At 41.2% G+C, this 26,649-nt stretch overlaps 1 protein-coding gene across 1 annotated transcript in view; it reads right to left on the bottom strand.

Annotated features, from left to right (window-relative positions):
• PGM5 (phosphoglucomutase 5) overlaps positions 1-26,649 on the bottom strand; it is a 190,580-nt gene that overhangs the window by 122,524 nt on the left and 41,407 nt on the right. The gene's annotated exons all lie outside the window — the stretch shown is intronic.

The following is a 26,649-nucleotide window of genomic DNA, read 5'->3' as shown; positions in this document are numbered from 1 at the left end:
ATTTCTCTAGGAGGTGGGTCAAAAAGGATCTTGCTGTGATTTATGTCATAGAGTGTTCTGCCTATGTTTTCCTCTAAGAGTTTGATAGTTTCTGGCCTTACATTTAGGTCTTTAATCCATTCTGAGCTTATTTTTGTGTGTGGTTTTAGGGAATGATCTAATCTCATACTTTTACATGTACCTGTCCAGTTTTCCCAGCACCACTTATTGAAGAGGCTGTCCTTTCTCCACTGTACATTCCTGCCTCCTTTATCAAAGATAAGGTGACCATAGGTGCATGGGTTTATCTCTGGGCTTTCTATCCTGTTCCATTGATCTATCTTTCTGTTTTTGTGCCAGTACCATACTGTCTTGATTTCTGTAGCTTTGTAGTATAGTCTGAAGTCCGGGAGCCTGATTCCTCCAGCTCCATTTTTCGTTCTCAAGATTGCTTTGGCTATTCGGGGTCTTTTGTGTTTCCATACAAACTGTGCCTATCCTTAATTTTATAAAGACACAATGACTCAAATATATAGGATAACATATAAGCAGAACTCAGAATCAATTGTATGTAAATGCAATATTGATGAACCCAGATTTAGATTACAACCTCTCTCAGCATGGTTTCTGTAAAATCAAGCTTGAGTTTTTATTTCATTCATGTTTATTACATGCCGATATAGCTCTTATCCCATTTTATAGACCCAAGCTGAGATCTGGCAAACTCAGGCAGCAGATATAAAATATCTGGTTGATTACTCTAAGTTTTAAAAAAGGATTTTAAGGGAAAAAACTTTTGTTAACTAAACTTTCAAAACATCTGCTCCAGAATATTAGATCCCAAACTTTGCTAAACTGCTTATTTTAACTAAGTCTTCAAGCAGATTCAGGGTACACTCAACACAGTACCCTGTTTTAAAATAGGGTAACCAAATTTACAGACCTATAAGTTTGCTAAATATTCGTTTAAAATTCTATATAATCTTTCTTCGCTACAAATTGCTGGTACCCGTGTCTTAATCTAATATCCACTTATGAAGCAAATATCTTGTATCAGCCAGGGTCCAATCAGGAAAGCAGAATCAACTCTAGGTATTTCAAGCAGTAGGAATTTAATATGGAGAATCAGCTACCCAGGAGCTGGAGGAGTAAGCAGCCAAACAGAAGAGAGTGAGACCACCAGAGATTTGCAATGTCAGGAAATGGTCACAACCTTCAGGGCTACAGGGGCAACAAGAGGATCCCAGACGCTGCAGCCATTCAAAAGGAACTAGCTCCTCACCTCTGGGGTGAGGTAGGAAGCTGGCAGTAGTCAGAGACCTAGGGAAACGTAGCTCCCTGAGATGTAGGGCCAAGGAGGGGAAAAGCAGTGAATGGATTTAATGCAAAAGTGAAGATGACCAGGACACAGGCACCCACATGTGTACATGTATGCACACACACACACCCACACACACATGATTCATTCATCTATCTTTCCTCAGCTTTGCCTTCCAGAGAAGAAATCATCCATGACCAAAGCAGGAATCCCATGTTAATATAACTTCTTTCAAAGCTTCTATGATCATCATAATACCTTACACTTCTCTAACACTCCACTGTTTCATAGCACATTCAAAACCATCCATGCATTTTTATTTTAGTTTTTACAACCACCACATGAGGCAATTCATGTATTAACAGCCTCGTTTTACAAATGAGGAAATTTAGGGAGATTAAGGTATCTAACTAGTACACTGCAGAGTTAGATCTAAGTCCTGGATTCTCCAGGCACCAAGAGCAGGCTCTTTATCGTCTGCCTACTGATGAGTGCCTGAAGGTCACAGGTGAGCAAAGTAAAATCTCTAGGCTTTAAGTCACCACATCTGGCCACACACTAAGAAACGAGGCTATATTAAGCTGATCACAGGCAATAGCCTCTCTTAATCAACTTTATGCTTCAAGTTACCCATTTTAAGAAAAATTCATCATGGCAATAATTTGTATGGCGCTTGACTGCTTACAAAGTGCTCCCCATTTCCCCATGTGATATAATAACATTCATGAAATACATCATGGTACCTAACCCATGTCTAATCTGCAGGCATTGTAAGTGAATAAGCTCAAGGTCAGTGAGGTGGTTTTTTTTCCTCATGGATAATATGAATCTTGTGACCTACTGCATGAATTCAAAGAGATCCATTTCCTTCATTTGTACTCAAAATCACAGTTAGAGGACTTTTCTTCAGATGTGACCTATTTCTAACTATTTCCCTGACCCACAAAATCACAGACAACAAAGCAGCTCTGTCTCTGTTTGGAACACACCACACCTCAGAGGTTTGCTTCTGGGAGTAACAGAGTTTCAGGGTCTTCAGAGTCCCAGAGTGAGGGCTGGGCTATGCCTGCCACCAGTAAGGCAGGAATGGCCAATCCCATTAGATAGCTGGGATTCCTCCTGGTGTACCTTTGCACAAAGTGCTGGATGGTAACTTGATCTAGTCTGCAAGGCGTGACAGCTCCAAATACTGGAATCAAGGCACTTTCATGCATTTGGCAATTATTCTTAGCCGGGACTACAGATGAAAAGCAGCCGCGCCGTTCAGTACGGAGCATCACAACCTGATTGGAATCTGATTGTAACAGCAGGGCTAGCACTCGGCAGAACAAGGATTTCCAAACAATGTCAGACCCTGACAGAATGCTCACAAGAGGGGAAAGGGCCATCTCAAAAAAGACACAAAGCCTACCCTAGTTGTGACCCCCAAAATTCTCTCATTTCTACCACGAAAGTGTTCCGTTTGGGCTCTGAGAATATGCAGAGGGCATGGTTCCCTATGGGTGACGGACATTTCCAGACTGGGAGCATTTAAATGCTACATAAAAAGAGCAGCGGGTACTGGTTCCCAAGAAATGCTTCTAAACAAAGCTAAGCATTGGAGGAGGAGATGGTTTTGCAGAGGAGCTGTGGGAGCCTCCCGGGTCCTATGTCCTCTCCCAGATCCTCTCAAGTATGGCTTCATCCACCTCAGCTTCACAATGCCCAGCTGGGTCAGAAGCAATACCCACTCTGGCCCTGGCGGAAGCCAAATCACCCCAGGCAGGGCTCCACCTACAACCACTCTTCCCAAGCAGGGCGCCCTCCTCTGTCTGGATGCCTGGCTGGTGGTAGAAATGGAGGAGAAGGAACAGAGCTGAGGTCTGAGAGCTGATCATTAAATCTACGTGTGTTCTCAGACACAGAAAACAAACTTACGGTTACAAAAAGTGGGTGGGGGCGAGGGGTAAATTAGGAGTTTGGGGTTAACATACACATACTACTGTATATAAAATAGATAACCAACAAGGACCTACTGTAGAGCACAGGGAACTATACACACTACTGTGTATAAAGATAAGCAACAGGGACCTACTGTATAGCACAGGGAACTCTACTCAATATTCTGTAATAACCTATAAGGGAAAAGAATCTGAAAAAGCATAGATATATGTATATGTATGTGAATCACTTTGCTGTACCCCCGAAACTAACACAACATTGTAAATCAACTATACTTCGATAAAAAATAAAATAAAATTTAAAGATAAATTAATTTAAAAATTAAAATGTACTAATTAAGTAAAAAAAAAAAATCTACCTGTATTTTACTGCTTTGCCCATAAAATGTCCAGTGATGGGTGCTCCGCATATTTATGGAAAACTATGAGCAGCCACAAAGCTTGAAAACTTTAAGCAAAGCCCTCAAGACATTATCTGCTGTTCATCTTCTTCTCTCTCAGACAATTGAAAGTACACGGCATAGTGCCTGCATCTCCCTCCTAATTAAAGCAATCATAATATGCTATGGAACTGAGATCAATTGCGTGTTATAGTAAATCATACTAATTTCATAAGTCTTCTTTAATCTGATTCTTTTCTGTCAAAATCCCAAAGCAGAGGTTTATTTCTACATACACCGTGGGAGGTGGGGGGAGGCACCTGGTGAAGTATTAAGTAAAAGCTACAGCCATTTTAAAACAGGCCACCAAATCCTTACCACCTTTTCTTTTTTCAGTCGACTCTTAGCTCACATAAGCCTGGTTCCTCAGGCTGTATCAACCTCCCTCCTGAACTTGCATCTCCCCACACCTCCTTCCTCCCTTGGACTCACACCCAAATCAAGAGGCTGTGGGCTGGCAGGAGGGGTCCAGGCACATGACCTGGAGGGAGGGGTCCTGAAGGCAAAGAGGAGAGGGTCCTGAAAGGGGTGCCAGCCACGCCCCACTCCCACCGGCCAGTTGCTAAAACCGAGTCCCATGGGCTCAGACGGGATTAGGTGAGATGCCATCCAAGGCACGGCACCTCGCAGGGCAGGCGCGTCAGGAGCAGTGAGTCATCTGCACAAAGAGCGGCGGCAAGGCGAGAGAAACAGAAGCAGCCTGCAGCGGCCACGCAGAGCCCGGTTCTCTTCTTTCCTGAACACAAGGTATCCTTTCTTTTATCGCCCTTTCAGTTCAGGACAAGCTATCAGTGACAGGGTCTGATTTCCAAAGCGCTTCTCTCTCACACCCTCAATGCAACAGGATGCCAACTAAAAGGTCTGTAAGCTAAAAATAAGACCACTTGTCTGTCAAGTCGAGCACAGGGCCCAGTGGGTTCAGAGCCGAGGAGGCCTTTGTCTAAGCCGAGGCAGAGTGGGAGGCGGCAGAAACTTCATGGGGCAAATTCTCAGGGGACTCCTTCCTCTGAGTTCACAGAGGTAAATATAAAAGCCTTCCAGTAGGTTTGCCCAGTGGAATGGGGCACTGGGGTTTGGCAGGCAGATCCGACCTCTGGAGTTCATCTAAGCCGGAGATGCCTTTGGTCAAACTCAGCAAACAAAACGTGGGACCCTGCAAGCAGGTGAGTGTGAGGAGACCATAATCCAGGGATGTGACAGAGAGAAGAACAAAGCAGAGAGAGAGGCCCTCTGTGACCCTAAGAAAAACAGCTCTGGCTCTTGTCAGGACAGAAACAGAGCAAAAAAGGAGAGATCAAAGACGGGAGAATTAATCCCCTCTCTCCAGTGGTGTCAGAGAGGGCTTTGGTAACTGTCTCAAATGAAGTGTAAAATCCCACTACTGGGCACATACCCAGAGAAAACCATAATTCAAAAAAAGACAAGCACCCCAGTGTTCATTGCAGCACTATTTACAATAGCCAGGTCATGGAAGCAACCTAAATGCCCATCGACAGACGAATGGATAAACAAGATGTGGTACATATATATACAGTGGGATAGTACTCAGCCATAAAAAGGAATGAAATTGGGTCATTTGTAGACATGTGGATGGACCTAGAGAGTGTCATACAGAGTGAAGTAAGTCAGAAAGGGAAAAGCAGATATCACATAATAACGCGTGTATGTGGAATCTAGAAAAATGGTACAGAGGAACCTGTGTGCAAAGCAGAAGTAGAGACAGAGACCTAAAGAACAAATGCATGGATACCAAGGAGGAAAGGGGTGGGGTGGGAGGAATTCGGAGACTGGGATTGACACATATACACTATTGATACTATGTATAAAACAGACAACTGATGGGAACATACTGTACAGCACGGGGAACTCTACTTAATGCTCTGTGGTAACCTAAATGGAAGGGAAGTCCAAAAGGGAGGGGATATCTCTATGTGTATGGCTGATTCATTCTGTTGTGCAGTGGAGGCTAACACAACATTGTCAAGAAACCATACTCCAATAAAAATTAACAAAAAAAAGAAGTGTAACAGGCAGGGAGCAGTTACTGCCAGAGGTTCCATAACACAGAAAGTGAAGTTCAAGTCCCTAAGAAGCCAGGGGCAGTGGAGAGACATGGTTCAACTGAGGCAGAGCTAAGAGGCTTTCCCTGGCTTCCTCCAAAGTCTGGCAGACACCATCAAATCCCGGGAAATGTGGGTGTCAACACTGAAGAAAAATCTTTCCTGATGGCCAGGAAAAGAAGGCAGGCCTCAGTGGCTACAGCTGAAGTCAATAGGTTTTGAAGACAGATTCTGACCCCGAATTTAGCAGCATCTATATGCTTTCAGCTTCTTCTTGCCTAAATTAGGCATATAATGTACCTTTTCCAGCATTCATTTCATTTCTCAATACACCTTTGTGGTTAAAAATGCCTATCCTCTATTTTGGATATTGCCCTGAATGATGGAAATGAGAGGATGTGTGACCCAATGGTCCATGAAAAAAGTCATCCAGGTACTTGATCAAAATTCTCCACAAATGGAGATGTAGCACAAGCATTTCACTCTCCCGCCAGGGCCCAGGAGAGTACACTCCCTCATTCTTTGACTCTCACTGCTTCTTCCCAGAGGTCCCCCAGGTTTGGCAGAAATCTCGGAGTGAGTGAAGAGCTATCACATGTGCTTCTCAGCAGAAGTAGCCTGAAAGGCATAACCCACTGTCAAAGAAGGGACTCCAAATATAGTCTGTCTCACCGTTTTTTGACAAGGAAATCCTATTTCACAGGAACCTTCTGCTAAACCTAATTTAAAAGCTGTATCTACTTTATCCATCTTTGCAGCAGATAGTATAAAGACACTAGCAGGCCTGTATCCCGTCAAGAGGGTGGTTATCTTATCAGGATGGAGGACAGCAAGAGGATGGCTACTCATGGGACCTGAGCTTGCCCAGTCTTCACACCTCCCGTTGGTATTTGATCCTGTCTTTCCAGCCAACCTGTTGAACCCCGTGAGGAAAGAAAGAATCTGTCAACATTCAGAGCTGAGGAGGAAACAGCGTTTTTGAGATAAAATTCCCTTTGTGGCAGATGTATATTTTTCTAGCTTTATCTAGTTGTCTTTCCTCAACAGAGTCGCACAGCAGTAGATTTCATAAAATAACAAAATCACACGTAATCATGAAAGCTAGAAGCACCCCGCCTTTGAGATTTCCTGCTTAGAGGGGCCTGAGATAAAGTTCTAGAGCTGGGCACATTTCTGAGTTAACTCACCATAATTGTGTAAGGTTTCTCTGTGTGCCTTAATTTTCTCATTCCCTGCTTTTCATAAGCCCGGCACAAATAATTGGATCTGCATATTCGGGGAAATTTTAGGGCTTTAAAATATATCAATACCAAATGAGAAGAAAGAGAATAAATATTCCTGACGTCCTAGTTTGTGTTCCCCAGGAGCAGGCTCGAATCCTGAAGCAAGGATTCAAGTGCACACATTGATCTGTGGGGGAAGGAAGGAAGTGGAGAGAGCACAGGTCGGGAGAAGGGAAGTAAGACACAGAAGGGAAGAAAGTTAATAAAGGTTGTGTTCTCAAGCCAGTTATCACAGGTGACTGAAACTTAATCCTGCAAAGATGCTCTAGGAACCTGTGAAAACACATGCCTCAGGATCCTGCTGAGGGGCAGGGGAGCTGGGGTATTTATACACCAACTCTCTTCGGGCACTCTTGCAGCAATCCCAACAGAGCCATGCATAACTCCCTGTGTGGACTCTGTTGGACTCAAAGTACTTCACCTAATATTTAATTTTTTCTTACTATTTCAGTGTGGGGTTTTTTGAAGACTGCGCAAAGTCACTGGCTAACCAATAATCAGATAGGCAGAGCATCTGTAGAAGGAATTCCTCAGATCTTACATCTTCCCAGAAGCATGCACAATTTATTTCAGACCTGATGGCAATTCCACTCTCTTTGAACTCTCCAGAGACAAACACCAACTTTACTCTTTTGAATGTCAGTTATTTTTGGACCGTGTCAGATACCAACTTTACTCTTTTGGATACTGAAAAATGAGGCAGTTTTCTCTGCAAACCAATTCGAATCCTACAGTAACAGCATCTTTAATTAACTCTAGGTGGTAATCCTGAAGGTGGGGGGTAGATGACAATCTCTAAAATGTTGTGAGTGTGAGTGGGTGTGAGTCTGTGTGTTTGCATTCTTGTTTCTGAGATATTTTGATATGTTTGGGGAGAATCCTCCTCCACAGGGAGCCATTCTTACTTCAGAGAGAGAAGGTGGTATAGAATGAAGGTTGAAAAGTGTGCACTCATCACTGAAACCCAGAACAGAAATGTGATGAGGGAGAGAAGACATCAAAAACGAAAGAGAGCAACAGGAAGAGAGAGCCAGACAGGTTAGAAATGGTTTGCTTTAAATAAGAAGGATTCTCTCAAACAATGTCGCTTGTTATGTCCATATTCTGACAAATGGAACCACGTGTGCTGCCTGTGTCCAAACAGTCCTGATCTCAGGCCCAGCCCTGGCTTGAGAGATGGAACCCACACAGTCACGACAGGTTTCCTACCGCATCACTCATGTTGAGGTTGGAGCAGATGAAGGCAGATGTTTCCTGTCAAACTGTGAATCTCTCCCCAAAGAACACAGCAGTGTCCTCCATCTCTTCAAGCCACACATAAGACCAGGGGCCTCCATGCAGCCGGATTTCTCCTTAACCTCACTGTTCCATTTGCTAGATCAGTTACCCCTAAACAACATGCTCTGGAATTCTGTGTTCTTCTCATAAATGGAACACGGCACCAGTTTTATAAAAGGGAGAAACTATTAAGAGAATGGCCCCCCGGAGCCAGTTAGAGGAAATACAGTCTCTGACACGCAGCTGCCATGACTAGTTGACACTCTTGGCTTAAAAATACCTAACACCTTTAGGGGATGGAGGGGGCACCCAGAGCATGAGCCCTGAGATCTAGAAATTCCTGTGGAAATGGGTCCAATCAACAAAGTGTGATTTCATCAATTAAGGAAAACCCGGCCACTTGTGGAGAAAATTTGGCAACTCTGCAGCAGTGCACCCTTTCCTATTTTAGGAAATAGAGAACACTGAATAAACAGAACGTAGGAAATACGAGCATGTGATATTTGTCAGAATCACACTATAAATGTCTGTTGACTCCATGACTCTCAACTAAAGTACCAGGAAGCATAATATGCGTAAGGCTCACTTTCAGTTGCCAGAAACATTCTGATTGAGGGAAAGAATTTTCTTCAACAAACAATTCAGGAAAACTGAAGATGTAGATGAGGGAGGAAAAATCAGGTAGACTATGTTACTAAGTAATAATCACAGCAGTACCCACTGAGTGCTTATTCTCTGCTGATCACTTCACATGTATCATCCCATCTGAGTTGTACAACAACCTAACACGGTTAAGTACTCTACTTTTCTTTTTCTTTTTTTTTTCTTCAGTTCCCTGACCAGGGATTGAACCAGCGCATCTTGCAGTGCGGAAGTGTGGAGTCTTAACCCCTGGACCGCCAGGGGAGTCCCAGTACTCTAATTTTCATTTAACAGATGAGAAAACAAGCAGAGAGAGGTTAGGTAACTTCCCTACATTTACACAGCTAAGTCACGGTAGATCTCTCACACTTGAATTCAGGTCTTCATGAAACTAAAGCTCTTACTCTTTATAGTCACACTGTAACACCTTTTTTGCTCACAGTGGATGGTTTGCTCCAGAATGTTTTCTGTTTTCCAGATCTGACTCATCCCTGCTTACCACCATGAGCGACTACTATGGTCAAAGCATTATACTCAGATTTAAAAAGAAAGATAAAGAATAAAATGTGGTCCCTGTGGAGCTCATTCAAGGGCTTCTCACTAGAGACATTCATAACCTAAGAGAAGAAAGTTCCATTACAGCCACAAGTCTTAATCCTGGTCCAGGCCAGCGTAAATGGTTTCCTCTCAGCACTTTCATGGCTCCTAGTATGGCATTCCTCACGTTGCATTGTAAGTGCTACTCAGGATATCTGTCTCTCTCACTTAGTCATAAATTTTTTGAGGGTAAGCATGAATTGTATTCACTTCTAACACCATCTCACCCGGAGAAGGTATTCAATAAATGTTATTGATAAGTAAGTGAACAAACTGTAACAAGCAAGTGAAATCAAAGGCATTTTCAGGAAACATCCATAATTCTACAATGTCTTTTGACACCGGGGAAACACTTTAAATGAATTAGCAGCTACTGACAGTTGCCCACCCAAAGTTATTCACAGTGATTTACTCATTAACAGAACAATGACTTTATTATTTACCCTCAGCAAAAGTGAATGTACTATAAAAAAGAAAAAATACGGCAATGGATGGTTTCCAGAAAAGTTTCCTTGACTTTCAAAAGACACATAAGTAAAAGGCAGTCCCTTTTCTTCCATAAGACCACATCATATGTAGGGGAAAGATCTAGACTTGCTGGAGCCGACCCATGAGGAAAGCTCACCAAGAACAAAGACCACACCCTGAGGATGACAGAACCTAGCTCCTTAATGATGAGACCAAGGCAATGAGTTAGCCCCCTCCCCCTTGGAGCTAGTTCCTTCTAGACATTTTATTTTTATTATTATTTGTTTGTTTGTTTGTTTGTTTTGCGGTACGTGGGCCTCTCACTGTTGTGGCCTCACCCGCTGCGGAGCACAGGCTCCGGACGCGCAGGCTCAGCGGCCATGGCTCATGGGCCCGGCCGCTCCGCGGCATGTGGGATCTTCCTGGACCGGGGCACGAACCCGTGTCCCCTGCATCGGCAGGCGGACCCTCAACCACTGCGCCACCAGGGAAGCCCCCTTCTAGACATTTTAATATGTGAGCTACACCTTTCCTTTACTGTTTATGTCATTTAGAGTTCAGGTTTCTGTTACTTACAACTAAAAATCACCTTGTTTCCTTCCCCAAAACCTTGCTTCCCAATCTTTGTTGTTATATCATAACTCCACAGGTGAGGATCAGTGTTAGTGGGCTTCTTCCATTCTGAGCATCAATTTACTTATTTATAAAATGAAGGAAATAAGACTTTTCTCATTCAGTTGTCCTTTCGGTTTATCTTTTCTTTGGTAGATTAGGAATATCATATCCTCTTCCTCCTCATCATCATTCATATCGTCATCATTTATGTCATCATCCTAACTTGTTCAGTAAAGAAAAGAATAAAAGATTTTCACCATGTCAAAGGTTAGAGAAAATAATATTTTATAACTGCATAGATTACAATATTCTATACAGAATGTTTAGAATATCACCTAAATTAAACCCATGGCAGAGACTGCCAGTTGTCCCACTATGACTAATCTCCCCTTCCTTCTTGATAGAAAACCTTTGATTTTGAGCTGTGCACATGGCCATTCAGAGTGAAGACTCCATGTCCCAGCTTCCCTTGCAGCTAGGTGTTGCCATATCATTAAGTTCTGGCAAGTAGGATATAAGCAAAAGCATCAAATATCTAGGCTGTGAACCTCTTTAAAAAGATTGGGTATCTATCTTTGCTCTTCCTTTTGCTTGTCTTTATCCTGTACTCCAGTAGCTGCATAAAATGCAGACATGGTAGTGGGAGCTGCTGCAATCTTGAAACATGAGGGCACAAGCTACACCCACATGAGGCAGAGCAATGAGCTAGAAGGAGTGTGAGTCCCTGGGAGCTCTGTGGAGAAGGGCCGCTACACCAGCCCTGACTACTTCCCTTCTAGAAGGGGAGAGCCAGGCTTTGAGAAATGATAAGAATCAGTAGTACAGTCAGAAGTACCAACATGCTCACACACATATCTCCTTTTCTGTTTGATTCTACCATATCTCCGTGAGAGCTCCCTCTCGTCACCCCGCCCTGGCTCGATGTCATGCCCACCCAGAGCCACAACACAGCCCCTGATCTCTGATCTACTTCAGGAGTTGGTCCTCAGATGGAAATTTCCACCAAAAATCCAAATAGCCTTGTCCAAATCAACTCTCATTCTCAAATTTCTCATGCTCCTGGCACCCACCTGCTTTGATAATATTCATGTAAATATACCTCATTTGGGGAGGAATATTTACCCTTCCGCCCCCCAAGGCGCTCCCTAGTGCACCAGAGGACTTGGCTAATGAGTCTGCAAATAAATGGACTAAAGAGGAGCTTATAAACTTTTTAAAAGTCATTATAAAAGCAGGAAACAACCATTACAACAATAAATTGGGATTGAGATGCTAACTGTTAAGAAAGGAAGTAGCTAGTGGTATATTAATAACAAAGAAAGCTACCTTCACAAATCTCTCCTCTCTCCTCTCCTCCCCACACACGGGTATATCACAGAGCAATTGATTTGGTCATAATGTTTCTCTTATTTTACCTTTTAGCTTTTGGCTGAATACTGAACAGACTGTGAAATGGGCAAGCGCTTATATTACGCACACAAACCACATTATTTATTTTAATGGGATGTATATATAACACAACACCAAAATCCCAGCATCAGAATTAGCAGAAGGAAAAAAACTTTGAACTCTGTATGGAGGTTTAATGGTTCTGGCCAAAATACAGACAGACACAGGTGTGTTTTAAAAGAAAAAAAGAAACCCTATGTTTTCCCATAAAGACAGTTTTTCTAAAGAGATGGGATTTCCAGGGTCCAACAGTTCAGGGTCCAAGTGCTTCTATGAACAAAGAACTTTTCATCTGTAACAACTTTAAAGGGTATTAATAAAAAGGGAAAAGATCAAATGGCAATGGGTCTAATCCTCGATCCCTAGTTGAAATGTTCCATTTACACACAGAGAAGAGCTAAAGAAAATTAACAATCATTACTTACAAAGTAATCTGAAAAACTACCAAATGCAGATATTTGAGGGTCACACAGCAGTCTTCTAAAAGCTTGTTGTACTGTGAAATGTGAGGGACCCATAGAAGGAACACCACTCAATAACTGTTAGCTACATGGGGGATATGGGCTCCAAGTTTAGTCCCAGTTCCTTAGTGTGGAAGAACTGCAGACTAGTTATTAGAATCCACTGCCCATTCTTGAGTTTGTTATCTTTAAAATTCCATCATCATGATAATAATAGCTAACCTTCCTGGAGCTCTCACTGTGAATGGCACTCCTCTAAGCACTGTCCATACATTACCTCATTTAATCCCAATGAGAATGATGCTGTTATTATCTCATTTAGCAGGGAAGACCCTGATTAGGGAACCAGCCCAAAGTCACAGAGCCAGAGAGCAGAGGATTCAAACCCAGGTAGTCTGAGTGCAGAGGCCAATGAAAGTCAAAGAGAACCACGTTCTACTCCATGCATGCACACGTCTGGGTACACCAGCAGGCAGAAATGTCTGCACTCCTTAACCTATGTCCTCTTTTTCTAGCACATGTACTCTCTTTTCTCTCCCACTCCTAAATTTAGTAGAATCTGTGTAAGGCAAGCTGCAGGATACAACGTCATGATTTGGAAACACTCTCCAAGTCTATCATTAACATTCAGACTGAAGTCATGAGCCTTTGTGAATCTAGCAGAATACCTTCCATGGAGAATATTAATAAATTTTGTTGATGGTGATGTTTGACAAAGGAGGAAAGGATGTGGAAGAGGAGATGAATTTCAGCAGCGTGTCCAGCACCTAGCAGCGTGCATGGCACATAGTAGGTGTTAAAAATGGTTTTTGAAGAATGACAAAGTGGCAGGTAGGTAAGGAGAGAGGGAGGGAATAAAGGAGGGAGAAAAGAAGGAAGCAAGGAAGGAAAGAGGGAAAGAGCACGAGAGATGGAGGAAGGGAGACAGAAAGGAAGGAAGCGTAGAGAGAAGAGGATGGGAAAGAGGACAGATGAATCCTCAAGCATATGCTAGGATCAGGGTAAACACCACCACTCGAACACTGTTGCCAGTTACGTAAGTAGCAGAGGATCGGCTGGGGTATGAAGAGGTAACAAGAAGAAGGGCCTCTTGAGTTCTTAACCAGGTCCTGAATTCTCCCTCCAGAACTGCACCCCAATGCACTCACCCAGCTCACATCCCCTTGTCATCTATTGGGTCCTAAGTTGCTACCACTACTCCTTCTGGAAAGAGAAAGAAAAGATCTTGCTTTGGAGGAAAACTGCATCCATTCTCTGTCATTTGGTACGGGAAGGAATGACTGTCCTCCCAGCTCCACTTAATAAGGGGAAAAGGCTTAAAACTTTCAGCATCTCCCACCCTTCATGGCCTCAGTGAACCGACGGATCAGAGATGATACAAACCCCAACCAAAGTCAAGACTCAAGGACATGTTCTCAGTTGCTTCTTTCTAGAAAAGCTTTGTCACACACACACACACACACACACACAGAGTTTCATCCTCCTAGTTTGGGATTAACATATACATAATACTATACATAAAAGAGATAACCAAAAAGGACAGGACCTACTGTATAACACAGGAAACTATACTCAATATTTTATAATAATCTATAAGGGAAAGAATTTGAAATATATATATATACACACATATATGTATATGTGTGTGTGTATGTACATATCTATCTATCTATATATCTGAATCACTGTGCTGTACAGCTGAAACTAACACAACATTGTAAATCAACTATACTTCAATTTTAAAAAAACTCCTCTTATAGTGAGGTGGATGGACCTAGAAACTGTCATACAGAGTGAAGTAAGTCAGAAAGAGAAAAACAAATACCATATGCTAACACATATATATGGAATCTAAAAAAAAAAAAAAAACGTTCTGAAGAACCTAAGGGCAGGACAGGAATAAAGACGCAGACGTAGAGAATGGACTTGAGGACACGGGGAAGGGGAAGGATAAGCTGGGACGAAGTGAGAGAGTGGCATGGACATATATACACTACCAAATGTAAAATAGATAGCTAGTGGGAAGCAGCCGCGTAGCACAGGGAGATCAGCTTGGTGCTCTGTGACCACCTAGAGGCGTGTGATAGGGAGGGTGGGAGGGAGACACAAGAGGGAGGAGATATGGGGATGTATGTATATGTATAGCTGATTCACTTTGTTATACAGCAGAAACTAACACACCATTGTAAAGCAATTATACTCCAACAAAGATGTTTTAAAAAATTAAAAATTAAAAATATTTTAAAAACTCCTCTTAGACAAGGTAGTGTAAGAGCGTGAGGCCTAGAAATCATGCAGACATTTGCTCCACCAAAGGGAGAGCCTGGAGAGCCAAAGGCAGGGAACACCTGAGGATGAAAGTAATACCTCCTAAGGCAAAGCAGAGAGGAGGGAATATTCAGGTATCACTAACCTGCTGGATCAAGGTTCACCTGAGGCCAAATCTACTTCAGTTAATGTGGACCAACACATTCCCTTTATTATTTAGGTCCCATTTCAGCTAGTTTTCTCTCATTTGCAGCACAAAGATCCTGACTGATACAATCTCTTTGTAAGTCCTGGATAGAGAACTTGCATTCTTAAATACAGGCAACAACTTACCAAACAATTTTCCTCCATGCTAGGATACAAACCACTGATGCAATCAGGGACTGTAAAAGAACTTGGAATTCCAAATGACAAACCTCAGGCAGAAACCTGATCAGAGATGAGATGAGTGGACTCCCAGGTCTGAATTCTATCCTCACCTGTTTGGGGCATACAGACAGGAGCTGACACCATTTCTTTTTCTTTTCCTTTTCTAAGCTTCGATATCTTATATACAACTGGCAGCACATCATTTACTAAAAGATCCCACTGTACTTAACTGGTATCTTTTATGTTTCTGCTCATCAGTGTTGTTTGCCTAAGATTAAAAACTCTTAGAAGAAATCATATCAGCTTCACCCACTTTACACAGAATGTTATGGAGAAAGGCTGCCGAAACCTGATAAAGGTTTTTTCGTAGAGCCACTGCTGATCTTACTACTGCAAGCAAATCCTGAGGTAAGGGTATAAAATTCAAATGCTGCCTTGAACTCCGGTCAACAGTTTCCTGGAAGTCTTAAATTAAAGCCAAGAACTGCTTCTTCCAGAGCTTTACTAAACAGCAGTGATGTTCAAGGTCAAATTACAAGACATCTTGGGGTTGAAACTAATTCTGCTTGTCTGATGTCATCCTCCACACACATAGGTCCCCCAACACAGACACACACACCAATAGACACAAATGACATTCTGATATAATCAGAATGTTCTCCTGCTCTCAACAATAAGGAACAGCAAAGAAATTAGGAGATTTGGAATTAGACAATCTGGCACCAGTCTTGACTGCTTCCTTCTTGATGGGCAACTGTAGGCAAGTTACTTAATCTCCAAATATTACATTTTTTCTATAAATAAAATGTTGATAATAGCACTTGATACAAATACTTCTGAGGGTTTGTGTGAATATCAAACAAGATACTGTAACAGAATCCACTGTAAATAAAAATGCATTCCCTCTTACTCTGTGCTGAGCAGGCAAAACTTTGGGGCAGTTTCTTGATTCCCCTGTGCATGTTTTTTCGATACTATTCTTCCCTCAGCCTGATGGGTAAGTGAAATTGATGATATTTAGCAATTTAAGCAGCGTTCCAACAGGTTCAGCTTAACACTACCCTAACAGGTTGAGGTTTAAAATCCATTAGAAAACATTTTTTGGTGAGAGTTACAAAATTCATTTCAAACTATAAAGCGAATACAAAAAGTCCCTTTTTTTGTGTGTACAAAAAGCTCTTTCACTCCAGGAGGATCTTCAGGTCTGAGATGATTTATCATAACCTTCCATCATTTAAAAGCACTGTAAAGTGCCAAGCTTCTCTGGCTGCTTGACAAAGCATACAGTTACACTGACCAAGCAAAGAGTTACGCTGGGCTATCCTGTCTTCCTTACATATTTACGTCACTAAGAAATTTGACTAATGACCTTGAAATCTTAGAACTTTCAGCTCTAAATGGAAGTCTTTTGCAAGACAAACCTGCAGGTAGTACACTGACGTTCTGGCTCACCACAGAGAAGGAGACAGTGTACAGCGACTCCAAAGACCACTGGACTCACCTGAACCAGCCAGTATTTACTGACGGTCTGGTAAATGCAAGCCTTGATGCTGAGATCTGGGGTCATTCAAATAGAGTCACGATCCATGACCCCAATCATAAAGGAAGACCCAAGACAAGTTCTTTGTTTTGCTTTCAAATAAATAGGGTTTGATTATTTTTATCACTTTTATCAAGGTATAATTGATATAAAATAAAATTCACCAATGTTAACAGTATATAGTTCCATGAGTCTTGACAGATAAGGTAGACAGAGTTGTATTGTTACCACCATAATTATGATATAGAACATTCTTATCAGCCCAAAAAATTACCTCATGCCCCTCTGCATTAATGAATGGGATTGATTTTTAAAGTGTATAAATATTTTTAAGTCACAAAAAAGAAAGGAGGCTATTAACCAAATGCACCCGCCAAAAACCAAAATTGAGATAATAAATAAAAGCAGGTCGTAAAGTCAACATTCCCACTGGAGACCAACTGCATCCACTTAGCTCTAGACTGAATGGCATCGAAACCCCTGTTTAAAATGATCTTTAACCCCCAATCACCCAGAGTGGTGTAAAGGAACTTCTTTCAGTACTCGCAGAACCCACCAATGGTCAGACTTACTTACCAAGTGCCAACAAGTGCCAAGTCAGTGGAAGGGCTGAGAAAAGGATGCTGGACACCATTAACAATGACTATGCCTTTCTAGAAACAGAACCAAAGAGTGGCAAAGAGTCCTTGCAAATACAGCAGGCCAGAGAAAGCTGATTTCTAAAAATGGTTTGCCTGCGTTCACATGGAAGGGTGATGATGATTATATGTTTTGGAACTCAAGTCACTTAATGCTCATCCCAAATTGTTTTTCTGATCAACACGGAGAGCAAAAACCCAAGACAGCTCTGAACAACTGACAAAAGATGGTTTATCCAACATCTCCAAAGCTCTTGCAGCCTCTAGTCTTAAATGTTACCAATTTATTCCTCTCGCTTTAGCTAATTAATTTATAAGTGCCCTCTACTAAACGTAGGCATGAAATTGCTTTCTCATCTGACACCAGCTCTCAGAAATACTGACAAGCAGGCCTCAATCATTGCCAGCATCCTCTCCAAAAGGTGAACACAAAAAGCATAGAGGAAGGCAATGCTAGGCATGCTCAAACTGTCCTACTTAGCTCCTCACGCCTCACCCTACTTAGCAGGGCAAGAAATAAAGAAACCTTGGACTTCCCTGGTGGCGCAGTGGTTGAGAGTCCGCCTGCCGATTCAGGGGACATGGGTTCGTGCTCCGGTCCGGGAAGATCCCGCATGCCACGAGGCGGCTGGGCCCGTGAGCCATGGCCGCTGAGCCTGGGCGTCCGGAGCCTGTGCTCCGCAACAGGAGAGGCCACAGCAGTGAGAGGCCCGCGTACCGCAAAAAAAAAAAAAAAAAGAAATAAATAAACCTGAGTTTAAGTTCAGGCTGTGGTTTTTAGTTATTGACTAGGAAATAACTGCTGTGTCGTTCCTTCCTTTTATCTCATCTTTATTGTTATAATCAGTACCCACATATCATTACTAAAATCCAACTCACTACAAACTTACCTAAATGTAAATTAAAACCATAAGTCAGGCACAGTTTTATTAGACCCAAAAAAAGACTGTGCAATTATACATCATTCATTTTCTTCTTATCATTCTTATCATACTTACTTTCCTGTGCAACCAGGTGATAGCAGCGACAAATTTAATTTGTAAAAATGTCCAAAGAAGCATGTTTGTTCGTAGAGCTGTGGCATTCTAGTTACTTTTTCTCCCAAATAAGAAGTATCCAAAACGGGAAAAAAATCTCATTCATTCATTTAATAAGTGCATACTGAGAACCTATTCTATGCCAAGCTACTGGCTAAAACCTTCACCTTTGGGGGGTTTACAGGACATTAGGAGACAGACAAGTATATGTTTTCAATGTCTGTGACAGCTGTGATAAAAGGATCTCTAAAGAGCAAGTTCTGTGTATTGCTTTGGGGTAGAGAAACATGACATCAAAGGAATACTTACTAGGAAGGTGATGCTGATTCAAGTCTTGAAAGATCAGGAAGAACAAAGTGGGGTGGGATGGGGCAAAGGGAACACATTTCAAGGAAAGAGAGCAGGATATGCAAGGGCACATCAGTGTGAGAGGCCATCAAATTTGGGAAACTGTAAGCAGCATAACACGTGTAGAGGGCAGGATAAAAATGGTAGGCAAGAGTGAGATGTAAGTAATCCAGAGATTATGCATGTTTTAGAATCAGGAGATAGGATCTCATTCTGCAGGCTTCTGAAGCCACCAAGTCTTTTTTTTTTTTTTTTTTGCAGTACGTGGGCCTCTCACTGTTGTGGCCTCTCCCATTGTGGAGCACAGGCTCCGGATGCGCAGGTTCAGCGGCCATGGCTCACGGGCCCAGCCGCTCCACGGCATGTGGGACCTTCCCGGACCAGGGCACGAACCCGTGTCCCTTGCATTGGCAGGCGGGCTCTCAACCACTGCGCCACCAGGGAAGCCCTCCACCAAGTCATTTTAAGCAAGGGAGGGAAGTGCATGGCTCTCTGCCTTAGAACAATCGCTCTTGAGGTGTTCTAGAATATGGAATAAAGAAGAGGAGGTCTGGGGCCAAGGAGACCAGTTCCCTGACTATTGCGATAGTGTAAGCAAAAGATTATGAGAACCTGAAGTAGGAAAGTAAAAAACAGGGACGGAGAGGAAAGAATGATTCAGGAACTATTTAAGGGATTTTTCTAACAGAACCCAGTGACTAATGGTGTGTTGGGAATGAGGAAGAAGTAGAAATCTAGGATTATGATAGGTAATTCACTCAGATAATAAACATAAAAAAGAACAATTTTAGGGAAAAATTTTTTTAAATTGCTATTTACACATAATAAATTTGAGTTGTATATAGCAGAGCTGTCTACTGACAGCAATTTGGATATAGAACACAGGTTCATTTCTGTCTGAAGAAAAAAGATGAAAACTAGAAGTGCCTAAAATTAACAAGGGCCTAATATCCACAATATGCAATGAACTCATGCAAATCCATCAAAAAGGGGAGAAAACCCTGAACAGAAAAACGGGCAAAGGACAAGAAGAGACAATTGATAGAAAGGAAATCCCCAAGTATCTCAAGCATCTGAACAGATGCTCATTAGTAATATGAGAAATGAAAATTTAATACAGCAACGGTATACTACTCTCTACCTATTCTACTGGGGGAAAATTAGAAAGCTAGACAATAAAAGTATTGGCCTGGTCTTGAAGATGCAGGAACTGGTGGGCAAAGCAGGCTAGTGAAGCCATTCTAGAGTACAATCTAACACAGGATTTGGTCAAATTAAGTACACACACTGCCTCTGACCCAAAAACTCTGCTCTTGGATACACATGTGAAAGAAATTCTCACATAAATCCCAAGGGGCTATTCATTGTAATGGGAGGTAAGAGGCATGCTGAGTGTTCACAGCTGAGGGAACAGAGGTGACCTGTGGATACACACGATGGACTACTATGCAGCAGTTAGAAGCAACACACTAGATGCACACAGAGCCACTGAGAGGATCTTAACACAAAGTCTTTAGTGGAAAAAAGAAACCAAATACAATCTATTATACAGCACTAGTCACAATCATTTAAAATACATGCGAATAAAACAACATACACAAACAAAAGGACACCCAATAAACACACATTTGTGGTTGTCTCTGGGGGGAAAGGTAGTCAAAGAAACGAGAAATACATTAATTTTTTAATAATAAGAAATGTCTCCCACTGGACAAATTACGAAAGGATTATTCAGTGAAGAGCATGATTAACTCAACTCACTACACCCGAGTTCCAAGAAACTAGGACAAGGATAAGATTGGGAGACAAGCGGGTAGAGATTACCAGAAAGACTGGCCATTGTACTGGTTGCGCTGCTTATTCTTTGTTTGCCCCCTTCCACCTTAAGAGTCCCCATTACGTTCTATGCCCATCTCTGCCCTATTCACTTCCCTAGGAGGCTGAGCTCTACAGGTTACCCTCTGTCTTCCACTTGGGTTTGGTCAAGAGGAGGTATCAGCAGGAAATCAGAGGGTGGGAAAAGAGAGAAGTTGGGGTATTCATACCTCCCTGACAAGCTCAGTCCCTGACAACTCCAAACCTCACCAGGCTATGGTTACCCTGATCCCTCCCTTGACCCTTTAGTCCTGGGAGAATTCATAGCTTTTTGATATTGTGAGTCCTGGGATAGCTCTCCATCACTTCTTGAGTTTTTTGGTTTCCTTCATTATCTTCACCCATACCTCTGTGGACCAGGTCATTAAGCTACTATTACGAAATTCTTTTTAGCAAACCCTTTTGAGGGTGCCGTCTCTTTTCTCCCTTGACCCTGACCTAAATACCTATGGAGAGTTTTAGGGCAATAAGTACTCCAATAAAGGGTTTTTTCCTCTCATAATTCCTATCACTCTATAGCACAAGGGATGTATGGGAGACTGAGTAATTACATATTAGCTCACAACACTATCTCTCCCCTTACTGCCGTGCATCCTGACTGACCTTGGAGACAAAATGGCACAGATCTAAAGGATGTAGCAAGGACCAAGGTCAGCGTAGATCAGTAGATACTTGCAGGATTAACACTGTTTGCATTCCAATGACCGCCTGAATATGTTTAAGATAAAGCTACAGTACACATTTCACATTGGGGATTGGCAACAAATAGCTGTAGACTACATTCTGAAAAAATAAGTATTTTCACATGTGTTATGGGCCATTTCTAATCTCAGCATCAAAGCCAGGTCCATCTGCACGTTTCCAATCTTTGATCCTACCCATAACCTCCTCAGCAAGTCCTTCCCTGGCTACCTTATCTTAGTAGGGTGTTCCACACCCGCCCATTATTACCACACCAAGTTCATTTCCCCTGAACATGCATTACAATTTGTGCTTATATTTTTTTCTTTACTTGTTATTACTCAAATTCTCCATTAGACTATAAATTCCATCAGGGCAAGGGACAGTTTTCTAGGACCTAGAAGGCCCTTAATAAATATTTCTTCAGTGAATAAATGGTGAAAAACAGGAGCGACACAAAATGCAAAAAGAGAGTAGAAGAGCACGAATTCCCTGCACCATCATGTTTATGGGTGGTGGACCTTATATGACGGACTTTGTAGTCAAAACATACTTTTCAGATCTCGCTCCCTTGTAGTGTATACAAGGATGCTCGCTGTGTTTGAGGCTCTAAATATCTCTAACGAGGAGACTTCAAGTCTGAGTGTGTTTGCCTTACTTAAAACTGCATTCAGCACAGCCCCAAACACAGATGGGCACTTCATAAATATTACTGAAGAATGATGACACTGAGGATTATTTAATACCTCCTCATGGGGTGGAGACAGACCTTGAGCCACAAACATAGCGTGAATGTGCTTTACTTCTCAAATAATCTGAAGCAAAATTATTTCATCTGCAACCACAAATCAGACACATTCAGAATGACAAAGCCCCAAAAGAATGCCATTTTCAAGACTGAAACTGTATTATTCTGCGGTAAATGGAATCCTTGTTTCAGTGATACTGTAAGAGCAGAAATTAAAGATACTAAAAGTCTTCCCTCGGGGAACAACTGTTATCTGTGAACAATGAAAGTTTGTCTGAATAATTCATCAGCTTCAACGATGCAGGCCCCCCTTATTGGGGAATTCCAGGAGTTTGGGCAAGTGCATCATTGAATGTATCTCAGCCACTCCGTTGCCATTCTGCCAGGGACTGGCATTTATGGGTATATTCCTATGATTTTATTAATTTTAAAAAATAACCTATATGGGAAACCACTGTCAAGATAAAATTTTGAGGGTGCATTTATTTTACTAAGAAGAAAGAAGCTTATAAAGCGTCCATCATGAGAATCCACCTGGGACTCCACAAGAGATCACATACCCAAAACAAATCACCACGTCAGAGCCCCACAGAATTCTGAATCCCAACCAGCAAGCATGAATAATCCTTTTAAATGGTCACTTACATATCAGAACAGGTCCTTTGTGAAATTTCTAAGCAAGGCCTCTGGTTTCTGACTGAAACAGAGATTTATTGGGAAGGGGGGATGAAGTGAAATCAAGAACTACTGGGAAATTTCCACGCGAAAAGAGGACAAATGGTTTTTGTTGTCAGAATAAAACCAGCCTCTCCTGGCCAGGGTTCAGAAAGCTGCTGACTACCCCACAGGAGAGTTGAGCAATATTTTCAACTGGTTTCTCAGGGACCATCCTGATTAAGTTGTAGTTATGGGGCAGATGCAATAGTTTCAAATCCTGGGTCGCTGTCTTATTAGCTGTGTAACCTTGCACAAGTCATTTAACCTCTCTGATAACTGGTTCAACATCTTTAATATGTTGAGAGTTAATGCCTACCCAATTACCTTACTAAATTATTGCAAAAATCAAGTGAGTTCAAATTTCTAAAAGTTCTTTCTAAATTATAAGATTCTATATAAGTGGAAGGTGTTATTAAATATGCTCGCACAATATTAAATACCCCACATAGGACTCAGAAGACTCTATGACTCTGGGTTCTCCATTTCTAGCGATGGTCTGGTTTTTGCTTTGCTCTCTACAGTTTCACTGAATCTTTTTTTTTTTTTTTAAAGAAAGATATAAACAAAGGCAAAGGGGAAAAAATGGAATCATACATCCTACTTTTTGGTGCTGCTAGGCAAGAATTTTAGGCTGAGGCTTGGTTCATTACCATGACTTGATATCAATATCACCTGAGGGATAGAAGTAAAATAGGGAGCATCCCAAAGGCATGTGATTCATCTCCCCACTGATGGAAGAAGAAAACATCAATTTACAGGAACCAGTTATATTTCTAATTACTAGCAGCAAACAACTGGAAAACTAAATTTATAAAACTATTCCATTTACCATAGCATGAAAAGATATAAAATACTCATGAATCAATATAACAAAAATTGTGTAAGACTTCCACACTAAACTATAAAACATACATAAGAGAAATTAACCTACAAAGTATGCAAAAGAAATTAAAGAAAACTAAATAAATTGAGAGATATATCACATTCACAGACTAGAAATCTCAATATTATTAAAATGCAATTCTTCCTAAATTTCTCTATGGATTCAACACAATCTCAATCAAAATCTCAACAGGCTCTGGTAAAAAAATGACAAGTTGATTCTAAAAATGTACATAGAAATGCAAAGGACCTAAGATACATAACTTTGTCTATATGGAGAAAAAGAAAATAGAGTTGGAGGAGTCACCTGATTTAAATATCTACTTTAAAACTTCAATAATCAAGACAATGTAATATTGGCATAGGGATAGACAACAGATTAATGCGACAGAAGGGAGAATCTTGAAATAGACCCACATATATATGGTCAACTGAATTTTAACAAACGCATCAAGGGAAAAGTAAATTGTTTTCAATAACAACTGGATATGGGGAAAAAGTGAACCTCACACAAAAATTAATTCAAAATCGGGACTTCCCTGGTGGCACAGTGGTTAAGAATCTGCCTGCCAATGCAGGGGACATGGGTTCAAGCCCTGGTCCAGGAATATCCCACATGCTGTGGAGCAGCTAAGCCCGTGTGCCACAACTACTGGGCCTGTGCTCTAGAGCCCGCTGGCCACAACTACTGAGCCTGCATGCCACAACTACTGAAGCCCGTGCACCTAGAGCCCATGCTCCACAGCAAAGGGAAGCCACCACAATGAGAAGCCCACACACCACAATAAAGAGTAGCCCCCACTCACAACTAGAGAGAAAGCCTGCAACGCAGCAACGAAGACCCAATGCAGCCAAAAATTAATTAATTAATTTTCAAAAATTAATTCAAAATCATCATAGACTTAAATGTAAAAATTAAAACTACAATGATTCTAGAAGAAAACATAGGAAAAACATCTTTTTGACCTTTAGGTAAGCAAAGATTTCCTATAGAGGATAAAAAAAGTATATACCAACTATATAAGAAAAAAAATTAGCCATCATCAAAATTGAAAACTTATGCTCATCAAAAGACACCATTAAGAAAAAAAAATGGTTCTGAAGAACCTAGGGGTAGGACAGGAATAAAGACACAGACATAGAGCATGGACTTGAGGACATGGGGAGGGGGAAGGGTAAGCTGGGACGAAGTGAGAGAGTGGCATGGACTTATATACATTACCAAATGTAAAATAGATAGCTAGTGGGAAGCAGCCGCATAGCACAGGGAGATCAGCTTGGTGCTTTGTGACCACCTAGAGGGGTGGGATAGGGAGGGTAGGAGGGAGACGCAAGAGGAAGGAGATGTGGGGATATACGTATATGTATAGCTGATTCACTTTGTTATAAAGCAGAAACTAACACACTATTGTAAAGCAATTATACTCCAATAAAGATGTTAAAAAAAATAAAGAATTTGAAAAGGAAAGTGACAGACAGGGAGAAAATGTTTGTAATACATATATCTGACAAAAGACTTATTATCCAGGGAAATCCCTGGTGGTCCAGTGGTTAGGACTCTGTACTCTCACTGCCAAGGGCCTGCTTTCAGTCTCTGGTCAGGGAACTAAGAAAGATCCCACAAGCCGATGGTGTGGCCAAAAGAAAAAAAAAGATGTATTATCCAGAATATATAAAGAACTTCTATAAATCAATAACAAAAAGACAAACAGTGCATTTTTAATTCAGCAAATACATTCTGAACCAGTACATAACAGAAGAGCTCACAAGTGGACAATAAGCATATGAAAATGAGCTCAACATCACTAGAACGATGTAAATCTAAACCAAAATAAGATAATATTTTGCACTCACTAGAATGGTTAAAATAAAAAAGACTGACGACACCAAATGTTGTTGAGGATATGAAGCAACTAGAACTCTCACACATTGCAAATAGGAGTACATGATGGAGAATATCTTGGCAGTTTCTTGTAAAATTAAACATACATCTACCCTACAATCAGGATTCTACTCCTAGATATTAACTAAAGAAATGTAGATGTGTCCACAAAAAGACATGTAAGAATGCTTATAATGGCATGATTCATAGTAGCTAATAAGTGGAAACAACCCAAATGTTCATCAAGAGGAGACTGGAAAAGTAAACTGTGATATATTCATACATTGGCACACTACAGTGCAACAGAGGAGGATGAACTAGTGACAGATGCAATGGATGTGGATGAATCAAAAAATATACATTAAATGAAAAAACCAGTAACAAACGAGTACATAGTATATGACTCTATTTATGTGAAGTTCAAGAACAGGCAAAACCTAAATACGGCAGCAGAAATTATGACAATGGGTGCCTAAGGGGCATTGAAAGGAGGATGGGGGAACTATAGGGGGTGATGGGAATGTTCTATATCTTATTCTGGATGGTTGTTACCCAGATGTATACATTTTTCAAAACTCATTGAATTGTAGCCTTAAGATTATTTATTTGACTGCATATAAAATGTACTTAATGAATGATTGAATGAATGGTAACACCATGGGGAGATAACCACACAAATCCAGAAGGTGGGATTCTGCAGGACAACTGGTCAGGTCTCTTAAAAAATTACTGTCATTAAGTAAGAGATAAAGGGATTGTGGTAGATTATAAAAGACTTAAGAGATGTAACAACCAGATGCAATGTATGGTGTTAGGATGCTGCTTTGGGCAAACCCTCTATTAAAGACATTCTGGGGACACTTGGAGAAAATTTTAATATGATCTTGGTTTTAGATGACATAAAAATGTATTAATACAAAGTGGGAGAATGTTGATAGAAAAAAAAACAAGTTACAAGGCAGTATGTACTTTCAGATCCCCTTTTGGTTTTTACAAAAAGGCAAATATATATTATATATTGCGTATATTATATATGACTTAGAGCTAGGTATGTATATTATATATGTATATAAAGAGATCCAATAAGGAATATCAATTAACATAAGTAAGTCAGGCAGAGAGATATGGTGTTTA

Source organism: Phocoena phocoena, chromosome 6 (assembly GCF_963924675.1).
Source record: "Phocoena phocoena chromosome 6, mPhoPho1.1, whole genome shotgun sequence".
Lineage (NCBI taxonomy): Eukaryota > Metazoa > Chordata > Mammalia > Artiodactyla > Phocoenidae > Phocoena > Phocoena phocoena.
This window is presented reverse-complemented; position numbering and strand designations above follow the sequence as displayed.